The following is a 17,083-nucleotide window of genomic DNA, read 5'->3' as shown; positions in this document are numbered from 1 at the left end:
CCAAGCGAGCCATTGATAAGGAGTCCAGAATCTCAGGAAGGGGAGGGGGAACTCACATGGGTGGGATGCCTCCAAGTAGCCAGATGTGGCCTGCTTTGATCCCCCGCCCATCCTGATGGGACAGGCATCATTGCTCTTACCAGGGAGGAAGATGAGGCTTGGAGGTGCCACCCAAATCAGAGCTCCTGGGGACGAGAGCCAGTGCTTAACTCAGATCTGACAAACCCAGAGCCGGAGCTCTCCCCCACTTTCCAAAAGGGCAGGAAACAGGCTGGTATTCAGTTGAGGCTTATTAACTGTTTATGGAGAGGAAAGGAAGGGAAATGAACATTCATTGAGCACCAAACCTGTGCAGAGCTCCCAGGAACTGGGGAGATAGGGTGAATACAATGCCGTGCCTGCCCTGGAGGCATTTACGGTGGGTGGGAATGAAAGCCCAGGAAGGGGAAGGCCTGGGAGGGGAAGTGGCGTGCACAGGAAGAGCAATCGCTCACGTTCGTTGTGTACAGGCCGTCTTCTAAGTGCTTTTCAATAGTATTTATTCAGATCCAAGCCATACAAGTATTATTGTCTTCATTTTACTGATGAAGAAACTGAGACAGAAATTAAGTAACTCGTCCAAGATCATCAACTTAGTAAGCAGAGTCGATATTCAAATCCAGCCTGACTCTAGAGCTACATTTTCTTCAAACCATCAAAAGAGAATAGGCTAGTTGGTCCCTTTATTACAGTGCTTGATACAATTCTTTTATCCACCAGCGTAATTTGAGGGGAAAGTTCCTATAGAAAAACCAAGCCTACCTACCAACTTCTCTCAGTGTGTGGTCAGGGTTCAGGCTTTCCTTTTTTTTTATTTGACACTGTCCAATTCCTGTTTTCATAACAACACACCTAGAATAACAACCCATTAGTCCACAGCGGGCAATGTAGGTGTGGACCAGAACACTCGATGTGGCGTGTCCAGACCATTGCCCCTAGGTCCAGTGTCTTTACACGAGCACGTGTGTAACGTAGAGCCAGAGTTTGCCTGGGAGGCACGGAGCCAGAGACAGGGGCTTGCTGGGTGGTGCAAGAAGGGATTCTCAGCCATCATAGTTTGAGGTTTCCTTTTCCGTGGATGGCTTTGCCAGTAGGAGCAGAACACTTAAAATCAATTCGCCATTTCTTCTCGATTCTCCATCTACAAGTTCTGCTGTCTGAAGACAGATGGCTTCAGCCTTCTTAGAGCTGCCTTTATTGAAAATGCCCCAGATTTCTCCACCAGAGTCATTTCATGTGGTTGACAAAGCAGTGAGTAATGGGGAGATGTGGGACCAAAAAAAAAAAAAAAAAAGTGATGGCCTGGAAGCACTGGAATTGTCATTTTAAACACATTCTAATATCATTCATTCAAGTGACATAAAAGGAAAAACGGGAAGGTGAAAGATTTTACTACCATTACTGGAGTGAGAAGTGACCAGGTCAAGAATAGTGCCTCTGGTCCATAAGTAGCCTAAGTGCCTCTGGCCAAAAGCGCATAAAAGCATGAAATATATGATGGCTATTTGGATGATAGATGTTTCTGAATAAAGAAATAGGTGAGGGTCTTGTGTGTGGACCAGAGTCGTTACTAAAAATAGTAACCTGGCGTTAGCCAGTTTCAGAGGATGCCGTGATGAAATTCCCCACGGCCCCTTGAGATTGGTTCTTTTTATGATGGACCCCCCAAGAAATTACAGCTTTTCTCTAAAGTCGGAGACGCTCAGGCTTTGCCAGCTACAGCAGGTGACAAGGCAGGTGATTTAAGATGGGGGAAGCACCGCCTCTCCTCCACTAAATCACATTTTCTCTTGCCCTCTGTCGTTCCGAGTCACCTCGCAGCGCAGTCTCAACCTGCCATAATTCATCCGCCCTCGGCCCCTTCCTGGGTTTCTTCTGTGCCTTCGGAAACCCAGCCCGTCCGTCTGGTTGGAGGAATTGGAAATGCATCTTTTAAATAAAGGATCGCGTGGCTTTTGTGCCCTGACAGTGAACACTGTTTGGTGATGACTCAAAGCCAAAGTGGAAAGCGTTAAAAACCAAAAACAAACCTGGCCTGGCTTTGGTGGGTGAGGTGCAGGTGAGTGACTTTTCACCTGCTTGTTGGTGACTCACTGTAGTATTTCTCATAGGTCAGTCAGTCAGTAGCTTCAATCAGTGTTCTTCATTCTTTTCACTCTACCACCACCCTCATATTGTATTACTCCCCCCCCCACCCCATTTTAGATAGAGTCAAAGCAGATTGTATCTTGAAATGAATAATCCAGGTCGCCACAGTTGTCTTCAAGGAGGTAATCATATGTGCTAGTTCTTGTCAAATTATAGTGTCTTTTTCCCCATTTTGAAGTTATCCTGTTCCTGGTTACCTGACTCTATGCCTTCTTGTTTGTTGGTATGGTTACATATTATCTTAATGGGCAGATTTTTCCCCAGATGCAGAACTAATGAAGTTTAGTTGAAGATTTTAAAAGGTTGTCAACTTTAATCTTCAACTTTTAAGACTCCAAATACTAGTTCTGCAGCTTCTGTAAGCTGGAAAAAATATATCCCCCCAAATAATAAGGAAAACAATGTATAAACATTTCCCAAACTATTCTATCCACAAAGAATTCCATTTATAAATGGAATACACCCTTCTGTGTCTTTGCCTTAGAGCTTGGGGATAACTGTTTGTATTTGCACATTTTCTGAATTTCTGCAGTTTACACTTGTTTATGGTACATTGGGGAGTTTAGAGTAACCATTTGCAAATGTTTGAAGATATTCAAAAGAAAATATCCCCCCTCCTCGATTTTCCAGGGAAATGACATAGTCTCTTTAAGTAAAGTAATCAATGGAAAAAATGTGTACTGTGAATAACCCTTTCACCCTCACTTTTTCCATTCCTGAGGAGCAGCAAGTCCATACCACTTCCCACTTTTGTGGCTCCTAGTTTTCTTATGTCTTCCTAAAGCCAGAAAGAAAATCTGAGACTATCTTCCTCAGCCCCAGTTCCTGGTGCCCGCGCCACCCCCCGCCCCCCTCCCCCACCTCAGCAGCAGGGCTCCCCTCCACTTTAGTCTTCCTTAGGAGCTGGAGGAGGCAGCTGTCGTTTTTTCGCCTCTTGGATTTTAGACTTTAATTTTTCATCTGGTCATTGAGCCACAGTCCTAGAAAGGGCTATTTCAGGAGGGGGTCAGGGGGCTCACCTCATCAGGAAAGCCAAAAAGGTAGAGGTGACATGTAACTCTTGCCAATTTAGTTTCTCCAGCTGAGAAGTTTGAGAGAGTAGTAGTCTTCCTGGGAAGTCAAGTTCGTACATTTGAAATATTACTATGGGTGCCTACTTTTAAAGCAAGAAGAAGAAAAACAGAGTGAGGAGAGAAAAGCGGTGCCAATGGGATGTGCGAATCCTATGCCAGGCTTGAGGTTTTCAGTGCTCCAGTAGCTGATTGTTGGAAATGTTAGTTACTGACATGAACCTTAGCGTTGAAGTTCCGGCACCTGTCAGGCTGCAGGTGCTGCCCACCTCTGGGTGTAGGTCATTCAGAGCCAGGTCAGCAGCGCGTGCACACACGAGTGGCGAGGACCTGGGAGAGTGCTTGCTGTGGTCACTTCAGGCTCAGAGAGGAGAGATTTCTGGAATAAGCCGTGTCAAGATGGGCCTTAGACACATCTTGTGCAATGCTGCTGGGTCCCCTTATGAGGAGGGATTGAAGGAGGCCTTGTAATGTGCAAGTATCTGGCTTTTGGCTATTAACCCAATGCGATTTTGATGGAGTAGGAAATGACTTATGTGACCGGGTATTTATTTCTTTCAGATGTAGCCATACCCCTCCATCTTCAGTGGGCTTGGGACTGAGGTAAGGGAGGGAGGTGGTTAGTGCACAAACTTTAAAGAGGGCCTCACTCCCAGGGTCGTGCAAGGGCAGCGCTAGTCCTGGCCCTGATCTCCAGACTTCTGACCCACGTGGCTGCTCCCTGAAGCTGGTTTCCTGGCTCCGGGGACTAGTCTCTGGGTGGCCTTTAGCAGTTCCTTGTAGATTTATGTAGAATGTTTTATGTGCCCGGGCACAGAGGCATTTTCTTGGGAGGAGAGGTCTATAGAGTTTGACTTATGTATGAAAAAGTATACCTTACATCTCTGAAGGACTACCTTCTATTGCCACCAAGCAATATCGGAATTGGAGTTTTTCTTGTTACTATAAGGAAGCTGAATTAATTGTAAGTTCTCTTTAAGACTTAGAATTCATTTTTAGCAATTTTTGTTGTGGACCTAATATTGCAGAATCACTGAGGAGGTTACATACTGTAGCACTGGCCTCCCTAAGATGGCCTTAGAGGCAAAATGCAAAAGGTTATAGACTTTTCTCCGTTACCCGGCCCTGTGAGTGCCTGTGGTGAAAGAAGAAAAGGGAAGCGAGATACTCCGCCACACTTGGACTTTCCAAGTTCATACCGTCCAGGGAGACGTTGCCCTTCAGGGGAAAACCTTCCACTCTGCTGTTGAGGCCAAGGGCGTGGAGTGGCCAGAGTCTGACAAACAGGGCATTGACGTGGCCACGCCTGGGGCTCCCCATCCTCCCAGCTCCTAGCGTGCCTCCTCACCTGCAGAGAGTGTGCTTGGAATGGGGGAAACACTCAACTGGCTACTAACAAGCCATTGCCCAGAAAGGCTTTGGAAATAAGCTCCCTGTCTGGTTTCCAATGAATCACTCCCTCGCCGGCCTGAGCGGCTGCCTGGGCATCATGGTTCAGTCACTTACACCTACCTTCATGCAGACAAGCCTTGCGGAGGGGCAGAGGTGTTTGAAGACCAAAATACACCACGGCATGGAACACTTACCTCATGTTGTGGAACACGTACCTCCACCCCCATCACGGCCTCTGCCAGACTCTCTTGTCAAAGAGATGGTGCCAACGGGGCAGAGGCTGGGCATTCCCTTTTCATTCACCCTGTCACGGGCAGGCTGTTTTGTATTTTTTCAGTTGCCATTGTGAATGCATAGCACTTACGGTGTGGACGCGTGGTAAGGCAATGTGCTCCGCATGTGTAAACTTCTTTTTAATGCCTCAAAAGCATCAAAGGAATCCATTTCAGAGAAACAAATACATTAGCTTTGAAAGTTAAACAGCGTACCGGCTGGCATCAAGGAGAAGGAGTAAGTGCCATCTTGGATGCCAGCTCTAAAAACTAACCACACAGAGTTCTCCAGATTGGTGAATTTCCACAGCCTTCTGCTTGAGGGAAAAAAAGTAGGGTGGGGCCGGGATTGAAAATGTGAGGCCATCAACAAGGAGGGGAAACACACACACACAAATTATTTTAAGGGTCACTGAAAAGATTCTAGTGAAAATGGAGCAAAAGCAATAGCAACAGAAACTTGGAATTAATCTCTCCTGTTTTCTAATAGCTCCCGAGTGTACTACACATTCTTATTTTGGAAACCAGTCAAGTTGCCTCTGCGATCCCTTAACTCTGTGCTCCTAGGACTGAGGCTATGGCCTTAAGCAACAACATGCTTGTGCAATTCTACCATGTTGCCCAAATGCACACCTCGGCATAGGGAGGCGGGACTACGCGAGCAGGGCTGCCTTTCCATGCAGCCATGGGGTCCGGACTGTGACTAATCAAAGCTGCCCCGTGCTCCCCAGGCTCACCCCATCCAGATATTTGGCTGCCCCCGCTAGTTGTCTCATCATTTCTCCCCCTGAACCTCTGGTTTGTTGTCTTCCTTCGCTAGCAAGCTGTGTTTTGTTTTGGGTAAAAAGGGAAGTAAGAATAGGACTGATAACACTTAAAGCACAAAAGGGAAAAACGTACTTCATGGACTCGTTTGATATGAAACATTGACCTAACGTCCAAAAGCCGCAATTAGAAAGTGTATCTCTCCCTCATTTGCATGGCTTTCTTCCCCAGACATGTTCCTGGTATTGAAAATGAATGGTAATTCCCATACAACATGTGTCTCAGTTTGTAATGATATCCTCCTTGCAGCTGGCTTCGTTCTCCAAGTGTTTCTAAAATGTTACTGTCTTAAATTTGAGCCAACCTACAATAACAAATTATCTAGGAGCGAAGTGGCTAAGCTGCATTTGGTGAGAGAAGGGGAAACCCTATATTTCATTCTTCGACTCTCGTCTTAGAAATTCAGCCTGTAACATGATCTCCTTCCAAAGAAACCTACACACGCACACTTTAGAAATTGTGCAGATTGGGTGTTGTGGGAGCAAGAGTGATCAGGTTTAAGTTGCTCCGCAAAGTTCTGCATCCCATCAACAAGCCCTTTTGATATTTTAAACCCGTATTTAGAGTAATTTCAAGATATTTGGAGCACATGTGGTCAAATGTAAAACTTTGTCATTATGATTTGTTAGATGCTTATTCTTTAAATATTTATAAGCCATATTTAAGTACTTTATCCAAAAGCGCTCCCCCCACCAGAATACTCTAATTGAGTGGGATCTGAGCATCACTATATATAGAAGCTACAGGGTGAGGTCACTGCAGCAGGCACGCACCTTCTTCCTGCTTTTCTGGTTTTAATTCAATTGCCGTTGTTAGTTGTCAGCTTATTTTTTTTAATGTATGAAAAGTCATAAACAGGATTGGTTGTCTGTAACTAAAAAAAAAAAAAAAAAAGTTCTCTAGTCCTCTAAAGGTAAAATGTTCAACGTGAATCCTATTGACTCCCACTTCTTTTTCTTACCCAAGCAGTAATTAGTAAAATGTTCCATTAGCATGTTGGATCTGAACCTGTGTCCATGTGTCATATTGTTCCCCCCCAATGTCTTAGGGACAATTTATTGGTGGTTAGATTGACATCTTCACCACTCACTTCAGCCATTTTTGGAAACCAGGACATAGGATCCTGTCTTTATCACAGCTCCCTACTTATGCACTTACTATGAAAAAGAGGAGAGGAAAAAAAATTTTTCCCCCAAACTTAGAATCCATTTAAGCTTAGGAGGTTATAAATTTCAAACTGACCACATGCCTCTGGGGCTCACACTCTTATGGCTGGCAAAATACAACTTTCTCATAAGAATTGGGGGAAAGATGGCTTACAAAGGCTCATAAACTTGCTTGGGCATCTAATAGCTCTTACCAAACAGAATTTTCAAGAGTTAAGTGTAAATGAGTCAGAAACATATTGATTGACTGTCTTTTAAAATACACATGGGTTTATCTGAAACCAATAAAAATATATTTAAAAGAAAATACACATGGGTTTAAACATTAAGGCCAACGTGCTTGGCAAAATAAGTTCTGGTTTTAGACAAACCCCAAATGTTTGAAAGAATAGTTTCACAATTTGCCAAACCAAAAAGACATCCAGGTCCCTCGATTCCTCCCATTTAATAGGATGGCATCAGACATGTGGGACTTAATATCTATTTTTCTATCCACCAAAGTTTGAGCAACATGAATCCCAAATGTTAATTGAAAAACTATGAAAAATTTTGTGAAAAAACATTATGGCTTTGAAAATGAAGATGAGGGGCCACTGGTTCAGGATTCTAGTTCTGACTTTAACAGCGCCCCTCACTGTCTGATCATCGACCAACTTGTTCTGTCTCATCTGTGTGTGTGTGTGTGTGTGTGTGTTTCCTATGCACAGGAATAATAAGGTTGTTTTTTTACAATCCTACATTTAGAGTTCTTTATTTATCCTTAATTCGCATATTATGGTCCACAAAACCTAACAAACTCCTTATTCTATCCAAACACAAGGAGGCAGTTCTTTTTACTTATTTATGGTTCAGAGATAGTCTTCAATTATTTCCTGAGAGGGTGAAACATATTCTTTTTTTTTAATTTCTTTTTTTTTTTAGTCCTCAACAGAGGATATGCTTTCATTGATTTCTAGAAAAAGAGGAAGGGAAAGGGAGAGAAAGATCAATGTGAGAGAGAAACATCGACTGGTTGCCTCCTGTACGTGTCCCGACCAGGGATTGAACCCACAACCTAAGCATGTGCCCTGTCTGGGAATCGAACCCCCAACCAAGTCACACAGCCAGGGTGAAACATATCCAGTTTTAACTAACTGTATTGGACACTGACTTCATGCAGGTTCCATAAAGCAGGCGATTTGGAATTAGTCCTAAAACTGGGGAGGGACGTGGCCTGGCGGGCAGGAGTGGAGGAATAAGGATGCAATGGGCTGTCAAGAGCCATGGGTGCAGAGAAGAGTGAGTCCCACTAGGGAGGACTGTCCCTTTTACCAACGTGGCTGGGGCAAAGGGCTTGAGCTGCAGAGGGAGAGAGGCAGAAGGCTAGAGGAGAGCAGGCGGGTGGAGGAGCAGGAGGTTGTGGAATTTGTATTCTGTGCCTTAGGCAACATCGCCATGACCTCAGCCAGAGGAGTGACAGGATGAAATCTGTGCTTGAGGACCATTACTTTAGTGCTGTTCGGACACTGAGAGGAAGCAGAAGGAAGACTGGCATCACTAAGGTTGCATTCTGATGACAGGCTGATTACCAGCGGGTGATTCTAAACACTGTGGACTGTTCTCCCTCCAGTCTGGGGGCGGCGGCTGCCCCATCTATGTTTTAGGTATGGAAAGCCATGGTGGCAGTGCAGTGGGGGGAAGAAACCCCTTCTTGGTGCCCAGAGTAGGACGTAGGAGGCTTTCCAGCACACGGTGGAAGGAAACCTCACAATCCAAGAGCGTGCTGCAGTCCAGGCAAGAGGGAGGCTGGCTGGGTCCCCCTTGCCACAAAACAGGGGCTCCACCCTTCTGATGGGCCAGCTGCTCTGAGCCATAGGCCAGCAGGGGAGGGAGGCCGAGACGTGGGCTGTGGTGTGGCCCGCACAGGCAAGCGGCAGCTCTCCTCGTCGCCTAGAGGACTTCCCTGACGATGAACACAGAGGCTGGACAGTGGCCACAGTGATGCCCAGAGCTCTGTCCTTGGACTGAAGAGCAGCCATGGGGCTTGGTTGGCTTGCTCTACCGCAGACACCTTCAGACATTGTCACTGAGTCTGAATCAGATCCTCCCCAGGCCGGCAGGCACTTTGATGGAAATTTGGTAACTTTTGGAGATGCCCTTTATCTTTCTTAACGTCCCAGGCTGTAGACCTGAAGCTGCCACAGGTGGCGACAGCGGGCTCCCAGCAGAGGGGGAGGCAGCCCTGTGGTTTCGTGGGTAAGAACGTCTGCCTCAGAGGGGACAAGCCTGGGTTCACATCCCCTCAGAGCCATTCCCAGGTGAAGGAGGAAGCGATTCAGCCTCTCTGAGCGTTAGTCGCTAGGTCCTAATACCAGTGCTGTGAGGGACGGGTAAGAAAGCACGTAGAGCATGGCACATCACGGGTGGCCTAGAATTAGCAGTAACTATCCTACAGGAAGGGCTGCAATGCCTGCTGGGGTTTGAAAACCAGCGGAGAACATGTGGACAAGTTTTATAATCTCTTTGTGCCTGCATTTCCTCATTAATCATTGTAACAGCTAATATTGATTGAGCACTTTCTATGTGTAGGTAGTGCTCCAAATGTTGAATGCCCACAATAACCCTATGAGGATACCATTGTTAAACCCATTTTACAGATGAAGAAACGGAGGCACAGAGAAGCTGTCTCCTACCTGGTGTCATTGGCTAGTAAACGGTAGCACTGGGATTTGGCAGCCTGGCTCCAGAATCTCCATGCAAAACCACTGAGGATGTCATATAGACACACACACACAAAATGAAGCTAATAACCCCTACTTCATAGAGTTATCAGGCTCCAATGTAAATAACAGAAGTTTACGTGCCCTGGCACATAGTAGGTACTTACTAAGAATTGCCATGGTGGCCCCTGCAGCCCAGAACTTCTTCCCTGAGATGTGTAATGGTAGGTAACAAACACTTCCATGCTATCAGCCTTGGAGGTTAGGGAAGCCTCAAATTCTCATAAGACGTCTGGTTCACTTTTACAAGTAGCTACTGGGACAGAGCAAATGCTCAAGGTCACAGAGGGGTGCAGCCTGGATTAGAACCTGAGTCCTCATCTGCCTGTCCTCTCAGTGGGACACAGGATACCAGCGAAGCTGCTTGAGTTACACACCCCGTGCCAAGGACCAGGGTCACATTTTTGCCACCCAGGGCATCGCTTCCTCCCAGCGGGCGACTGATTTCAGAGGGGAAATAGGTTGTACCTGAACCTCTGGGGTTGGCGGGTCGCAGAGAAGCAATTATTAGCCGCACCCTGTCTCCTTGGCTGTGCGGAGGTGGGTGTGGGGAGGGGGTGCAGCGGGGAATCAGTATGCTCGCTCTTATTTTTTATAGTGTAGCTGCCCCTCTCTCTCTGCTAATGGGCTGGTTGCAAAGGATAAAGGAAGTGTCAGAAAGACCACTCTTTCAGACCTCACCTAAAATTTTTAAATCTATTATTGATCCACAGACCATAGCAACTTGCCATATAAAGCTGCCTTTTTTCTGTGTTCTTTTTTTTTTTCTTTTAGTGTGTGTGCTCTGAGAATATATATAGAGAAATAACAAACTCAGTCTTAACACAATGAACATCTACTTTTCTTGTCCAAGGCAGAAGTTTTGGAAGGCACATGATCCGGCATCAGCTAGTTTGTGTATTGATGGGACTGGAATGAAAACACAATGATTTTTTTCTTATTAAATACTCAGAATTCTTTTTCACAAAGCAAGGACTTGGACTGTATATGTCTAGTGCCCCTTACAGCTCTGAAATTCTGACCTGGCTTGTCAGGGTGAAAGGGAGAGAGGAAAGGGGAATCAGGACAGCGCCCCCTGGAGGGGAACATGGACTGTGGGAGCTGGACTCCAATCCAGCTTTGCCCCTTCCTGGCAGTGACCTTGAGCATGTAATTTCCTTATCCTTCCTGGGGAAAGTTTCCTCGTCTGTGAAATGGAGGTAATAATCAATACCTCAATAACGTTGTTTCAATGAAATAGGTGAAATAAGTATGTAAGATAGACTTGTTTCCAAGTGAAATCGGATATAAAAGTGCCTAGCACAGTATTTGACATAGAGTAGGTGCTCAATACAGTTCGTCTCCTTTCTCTGACAACCTTGCCGCATTTCCAAACCATTACAGGAAGCGCTTGGTCCTGAAAGCCAGGCGCCTAGGGCTCTAGGCTTTTCTTCAAAAATGCGTGCAGAACATGAACTACATCATGTAATTCTTCTTTATTTTATTTTCCTCTTGTGAATGGAGGTAGCCACCTGCTCCGGTGCCTTTGTAAAAATGTACACTGTTCGCCATAAATCCCTCCGTGCTTTCAGGAAGGGCCAGTGACAGGGCCACTTGGTTTGCTTAAACTCCCTGGTTCCAGAAAGGATTTGCGGGCGGTAAAGAGGATCAGTCGATCCATTGTCCAGGGTGAAGGCCTCTGTGAGTGCACAGAGGGGGTTCCATGGCCCAGGATTCTTTGTCCAGCAGGAACGCTTAGAGGTCAGCAAGAAATAGCAGCAATGACTTGTAAGACTAAACAGACTTCTCTGCCCATTTCACTCATACAACCAGCTAAGCAAAGAAACCCAAAGTTTTAATTTATAAAACAAAGAATTAAAGATGGAGTTATCCCAGTAGGGGGTCTTATATGGTTGTGAATTTTATTGATTAAAGAATAAAATAAGGGATATTGCTAAAGAAAAAAAATTATTCTTTTAAAGCAAGGCCTGTGTTTTAATTTTTTTAAAATGTACATGAGCCTTAGCTTGTCAGCAGCCTGACATGAGCAGCACAGGGGCGAGGAAGGTGTGATTCAGATCCGAGCCAGCACTGAGCTAAGCGGCAGCTGCCCCTGGGCCCCCTCCCCCTCCCTCCCCTCGGGTTATTTCCCATAACAATCACACTGGTGGGAGAAGGGATTTTTTTAATGATTTTCATCAATTACTGAACTGTAAGAAAAGAGATGCCACTCATTTCATTACTGGAAATGCTTCCATTTTGGTAAAAGCCATTTTGAAGCACTTCGGGAAGCAATGGTTGACAGAGAGGGAGAAAGAGAACCCTTTTTTGAGAAAACCTTGCCAAGCCATAGCTCTTTCTGGAGTGGACCTGGTTGGGAGACCACCATCTGGCATCACACCCAGGCTTATCAGCTGGTGCAGGTGGCTCTGTTCATCGAGCTTGTGCGTGTCCCAGAATAGCTGCCGCTACCTGAGAGCGGTCCAGTCCTCAGGGACTCGTTATTGTCCCAGATAAACAGGGTGGCCGAAGCCAGCAGTTAATGGCTGTATTTAACTGTGATAAGTGATGGGTCGCCGTGCCTGAGTGAGTGGCGTCACTGGTAGGGCCTGGGTAATTGGGCAAAGGCAAGCCAGCTTGGCAACAGGCATTCCTTGCACATCCTAGAGTTGGTGCTACAGGGCTTGGGGCTCCTGGGAATAAATATGACAGGCACGTGGAGCTTGTCTTTTAAACCGGTGAGACAGGACAGACATACCGGATTTTGATTAGGCTAATTACAAAGGTATTTTTTGGAAGGAAAGATGAATAAAAGTTTGGAAAATGGATTAGATTAATCAAAGTGGGCTTCCTGGGGAGGTGGGCTCCAGCACCACTGAGCAACGGGGTGTGGGGATGTAGAATAAGACGGGCGTTTTTCTCTGGACACACGATTATTTTGGTGAGTGGTTGCTTGGAAATCATAAATTTTCCTTGTAAATGCAACCAGCTTAAGTCTTAGGCTGTAAAGGCCAAAGAAGAAAAGGAAAGAATGGCCATATTTTGATGGTATCAATGGAAAGAATGTATTAGTACTCAGGCACAGCTGCATTCTCGATAATTCTCCGAAGACTGGTGTGTGATAAAGGAGGATGAGTAAGTCAGTCACATTCTCGGCAGGGCTTTCCTCGGAGGCCCAGGCGGCCAGGGCCTCTCCCGGTGCATTTGATGTGCAGCGATGATTCTGTGAGGACACTTCACTCCTCTGGCCGAAGGGGCAGCGTGGCCTGGAGTTCTGAAGGCACCTGGTCATACCGTCTGGAGCTGGTCTTCATACGCAGCACAGACATGGTATGTGGGATAGAAGGTGTGTGTGTGACAATCCATGTAACAGGGCCCTGGGTTGTCCTGCCTTCAGACAAACCCCCAAAGCAGAGGAGATCCCAAATGTAATGCACAAATATAGCCACTTCCACAGAACCTCTTGCATTGAGGGACACTCCAAAAATCTCTACCAGAGGTGAGTGTGTGTGTGTGTGTGTGTGTGTGTGTGTGTGAGTGTGTGTGTGTGTGGGGGGGGTCAGTAGAGACTCTTCCTGAAACTTTGGACTTCGGGGTCCAGAGATGAATAGCCTTCCTTACACACTGATAACAGATTAATGTCCAGCCGCTCAAGTTTATAATCCTCCGTAGCTGGTACTGGCTTTGGTACAAACATCCCACGATCAGAGAATATGAGAGGTGGGAGATGGAATAGAAAACTCACTCAGGCACCCATTTCAGAGAAGGGATCAAGGCTTGGGAGGGTGAGGAGCAGGGCTAGGGGCACACAGCTAGCTAGGGGTCACACCAGACTGTAATTGAGTCTGTGTCTCACTTATTGTGCGACTTCCCCCTTTGCTCCGATCAAGAAATTTAGACAAGACGGATCTTCCGTAAGATCCTTGGACTTGGCGATGGCAAAACTGGAACCGCCTCAGGCTCTGGAACTTCCTGACGTGGTCACTTTCTGAAACTCCAGGCTTGCTTCCTCCCCACTCTGGAGCTGCCTACCAGTACCCACCAGGAAGGGGAGCCCAGCATGGTTCTTCATTTCCACTGGTTCCGGAGCCCATTCCTCCGTCACTGACACACGCACCCCTCTGACCACAAGCCCGAAGAGTGAGTGAGGATGGCTTCAGGGCCAGCCCCCCACCCCCAAATGCTCTCAGCAGCCAGGCACTCGCGCTGCCACCTGGCCTGTGTGTGTCCCAGACATGGCAAATATGTGGCGAGAGGGAAGGAAACAGCAGATCGTCCGCTTTGCCGGCTCTTACAATGAGCTCGGCGCGGGCTATCGGGGCTGCAGGAGCAGGGCTGCAAAAAATAGAGTGTGGTGCAGCTGCACCCTTTAGAACTTCGGGAAAAACACATATTATTTGCCAGACAATAATAGATAGCGAGAATAATAGTGCTTATTATAGTGTTTGGGATGGCAAATGCTGTAGTGAAGGCTCCAGAATGGCTCTCACTATAATCCGTCTTCCGGTCCCTTACAGCAGCCTTGAGATGTTCCCCAAGCGGGGGTGCTGTCCGCGGTGGCCCTTGGCCAAAGGGGATTTGAACAGAAAGAAACGTATTTGAGAAGGAATCCTCTTTTGGGGTCATGACTACATCAAAGGGGGAAAGCCACCTCCTTGAAGAAGCAGTTGCAGTGTTCCCAAGCAGCTAGAAATGGCGGTGCGTCCCAGGCATGGGGAGGGAGTGGCAAGCATTTGTCTCCCCTTTTCCTTTTAAAGGCAGGATCCGGAGGCTCCCTGGGACTCTAAGATTTGATCACTCCTGTCCCCAGCCCAGAGGCGGGGCCAGTGCCCCTTTCCCACAGCGAGTGTCAGCCTGTGCCCCAGTGAGAGGCAGCTGTCCCAGGAGAAGCCACGCGTGCATCTGGCTGCTGTCCTTCCCGAGGCTCCTGCCCGACCCTCTGTGGCATCTTGTTTGATGGTGGCTTTTGGTGTTCTTGTTTTTATGCCCCTTCTTGCTGTTGTCTCATTCTTTCAAAAAAGGAAGGGAGGAGGAGGGAGAGAGGGAGGGAGGGAGGGAGGGAGGAAGGAAGGAGGAGGAGAAAGGAAGGAAGGAAGGAGAGGAAGGAAAGAAGAGAAGGAAGGAAGAAGGAAGGAAGGAAGGAGGAAGGAAGGAAGGGGAGGAAGGAAGGAAGGAAGGAAGGAGGGAGGAAAGAAGGGGAGGATGAAGGAAGGAAGGGGAGGAAGGAAGAAAGGAAAGGAAGAAATCAAAGTGAGCTCTTTATTCAGAAGTAAACACCACAGTTTCCAGTCTGACCATGCCAAATAGAAAGGTTTCCATGCCCTGTAATTCCAGCCCAGTGCATACTTGTGGTGTTTTGCATTTTCACTTTGGTTACTTAATATACATATTAAGTGCGCACAGATCTGGTGATTTAATGTGATTTGGGGAACTCAGGCATTTCCTGTCATGCACATTCAGATTTCCAAGCCTTGTTTTCGGTTGGTCGGTGTTATCGGTACCATTAAAGCCCGGATTCGGCGAGCAGGGTCACAGCACAGACTTGTGCTTAGTCCTCCCACTGGGCACTTGGCCGTCCTCACATTTGTGCTGAATTCGTGCTGCAGACACTCTGAGCAAGTTTCCAGGTCTCTCTGTGGCCTCCAACTCTTTGTCCGTAAAATGAGGAAATTGTAGTATATTATCTCTGGGGTCGCTTCAAGTTCTAAATTCTATCACCTCTCTGATATGATTTGTTCTTTGTTCTAGGAATAATCTCAGCAGTTGTAACGATGTTTACGAGTCCTCTGCCACCACCGCACGTCAGCCAAATGTTACCCATGCACATTTCTGACACCCTCACTCACTGGCAGGAAAAAAGGATACTGTTTTGGGGCATGGCGTGAGAGCTGTTTGACCGTCATTCATTTGATAAATGTGTATTGAGCTGAACTGGGGCTGGGTACAGAGATGTGAGAAAAATCGATACAGCCCCAGCCCTCAGGGGCTCCCTAGATGAGTTGGCAGATTTCTATGTGGCTGCTTGTTGGGAGTGACTGGGTGTCCTTAGGAAGTTATATTTTAAACCAAGGGCCTTATGGCAAGTGAAATAAGCCAGTAGGGACGGTGAGGCAGAACCTAACGCCTGTGGTGAAAGTTGGGGTGGGCATTCCCCAGAAACGGACTTGCCTGGTGAGCAATGCTGTTCAGATGCTCTGCCCTGGGATCCCAGGACCTGGCTGGTGGACAGCCTTCCAGTCCCGAGCTACGTGTGGTTTGATGTGGAGAGAGATGAATGGCTCACCTTTGCCAGGCAAGACCCACAGAGGGGGCATTGCTTCCAGCTCAGTTGCCTCTGTGAGAACCCTCTGAGGGGGAGTCTGTGCACAGTAATGTTTCATGTGCTAAGAAGGGACTCTCTTGGCTTTCCTCCTCTGCAGCAAACACCAGGGCTTTTGCATGAAATACAGGGGCGAGGTCTGCAACTCCAGGGTCCCGTGATGACCTTGCCTGGCTTTGAGGTGACCTTGGCAATTCGAAAGACCTCCTGCCAGTGGATGCTTGTGATATGGACGGTGGAAGTGGCCGGGCGGGTAGCAAAGGATGCTGTTATGTCCTTGGGCAAGGGCGTGGTGCGCCATGCTCATTGTGGTGTTCCAAAAAGCGACTCGAGTTTCGTTTCCTCACACAAAGCTGGCAGCGCTGGGGCTGCGCAGAGACATGAATGAAAGTCATGTGGAGATCACACCACGCTGCCTTCATTCCGGGGCCTCATGGTGGGCCTGCCCGGAGGCTGGAGGGGGTGCTTCTCTGAGCGTGGGGGGAGGGATGGCTGGTCCCGTGGGTTCTGACGGCCCTTCTCTTTTCCAGGAGCACTGGCTCACGGGCACCTTGCGTGGAAAGAGGGCGCAGAGCAAGCCATGGCGCGACATCCAATGGCACCAGCTGCTCAGCTCACCACCCCCTCTGGCTAAAACTCAAGCAAATAAAGCGGCTTCCTGTCCTTACGCATCTCTGTCGGAGGAAGCAGCCTCCCTCGGTGGCCTCCAGCCCAGAGAAGCCGGCTCTCCTCGGACCCAGCCAGCGGGCCCAGCCTTCCGCTGCCACCGTCTCTGCTTCTCCCCAGAGGAACTTAGGGATTTCGCCCTCGGTTTTAAAACAACAAAACGCCAACAAGCCACAAGGACCAATGTAGGTAGGCTCCCCGCTCCATCCTCGAGGCGCAGAGGGTGGGGCTGGAAGACGATACGGATTTGAAAACATCTTTTTTTATACTTTTTAAAAAAACTGCTGTGGTTTTGCTGCTACACGAAGAATTGTGATTTGCATTGTACGGTTTCGGACCTACGCTGTTCCCGTTTCAACGGCGGAGAGGGATCGCCCTGGAGTCCCGGCACTTCAGACTCATCTCTGTCCTGCCCAGGAAGCACTTTTAAATGAAGAGCTAGAATATT

General features: G+C 47.5%; 1 protein-coding gene across 1 annotated transcript in view; it reads left to right on the top strand.

Moving 5' to 3' along the window:
* Positions 1 to 16,585, top strand: part of SOBP (sine oculis binding protein homolog) — a 158,712-nt gene extending 142,127 nt beyond the window's left edge. Inside the window, 1 exon segment of the mRNA XM_006777248.2 lies at positions 16,500 to 16,585. The gene's annotated coding sequence lies outside the window, so the exon portion shown is untranslated.
* Positions 16,586 to 17,083: the final 498 nt, after the last annotated feature.

The sequence above is a fragment of the Myotis davidii genome, unplaced genomic scaffold (genome assembly GCF_000327345.1).
Source record: "Myotis davidii unplaced genomic scaffold, ASM32734v1 scaffold68, whole genome shotgun sequence".
Taxonomy (NCBI): Eukaryota; Metazoa; Chordata; class Mammalia; order Chiroptera; family Vespertilionidae; genus Myotis; species Myotis davidii.
Note: the sequence above shows the minus strand (reverse complement) of the source record. Positions and strands in the feature narration are given on the sequence as shown.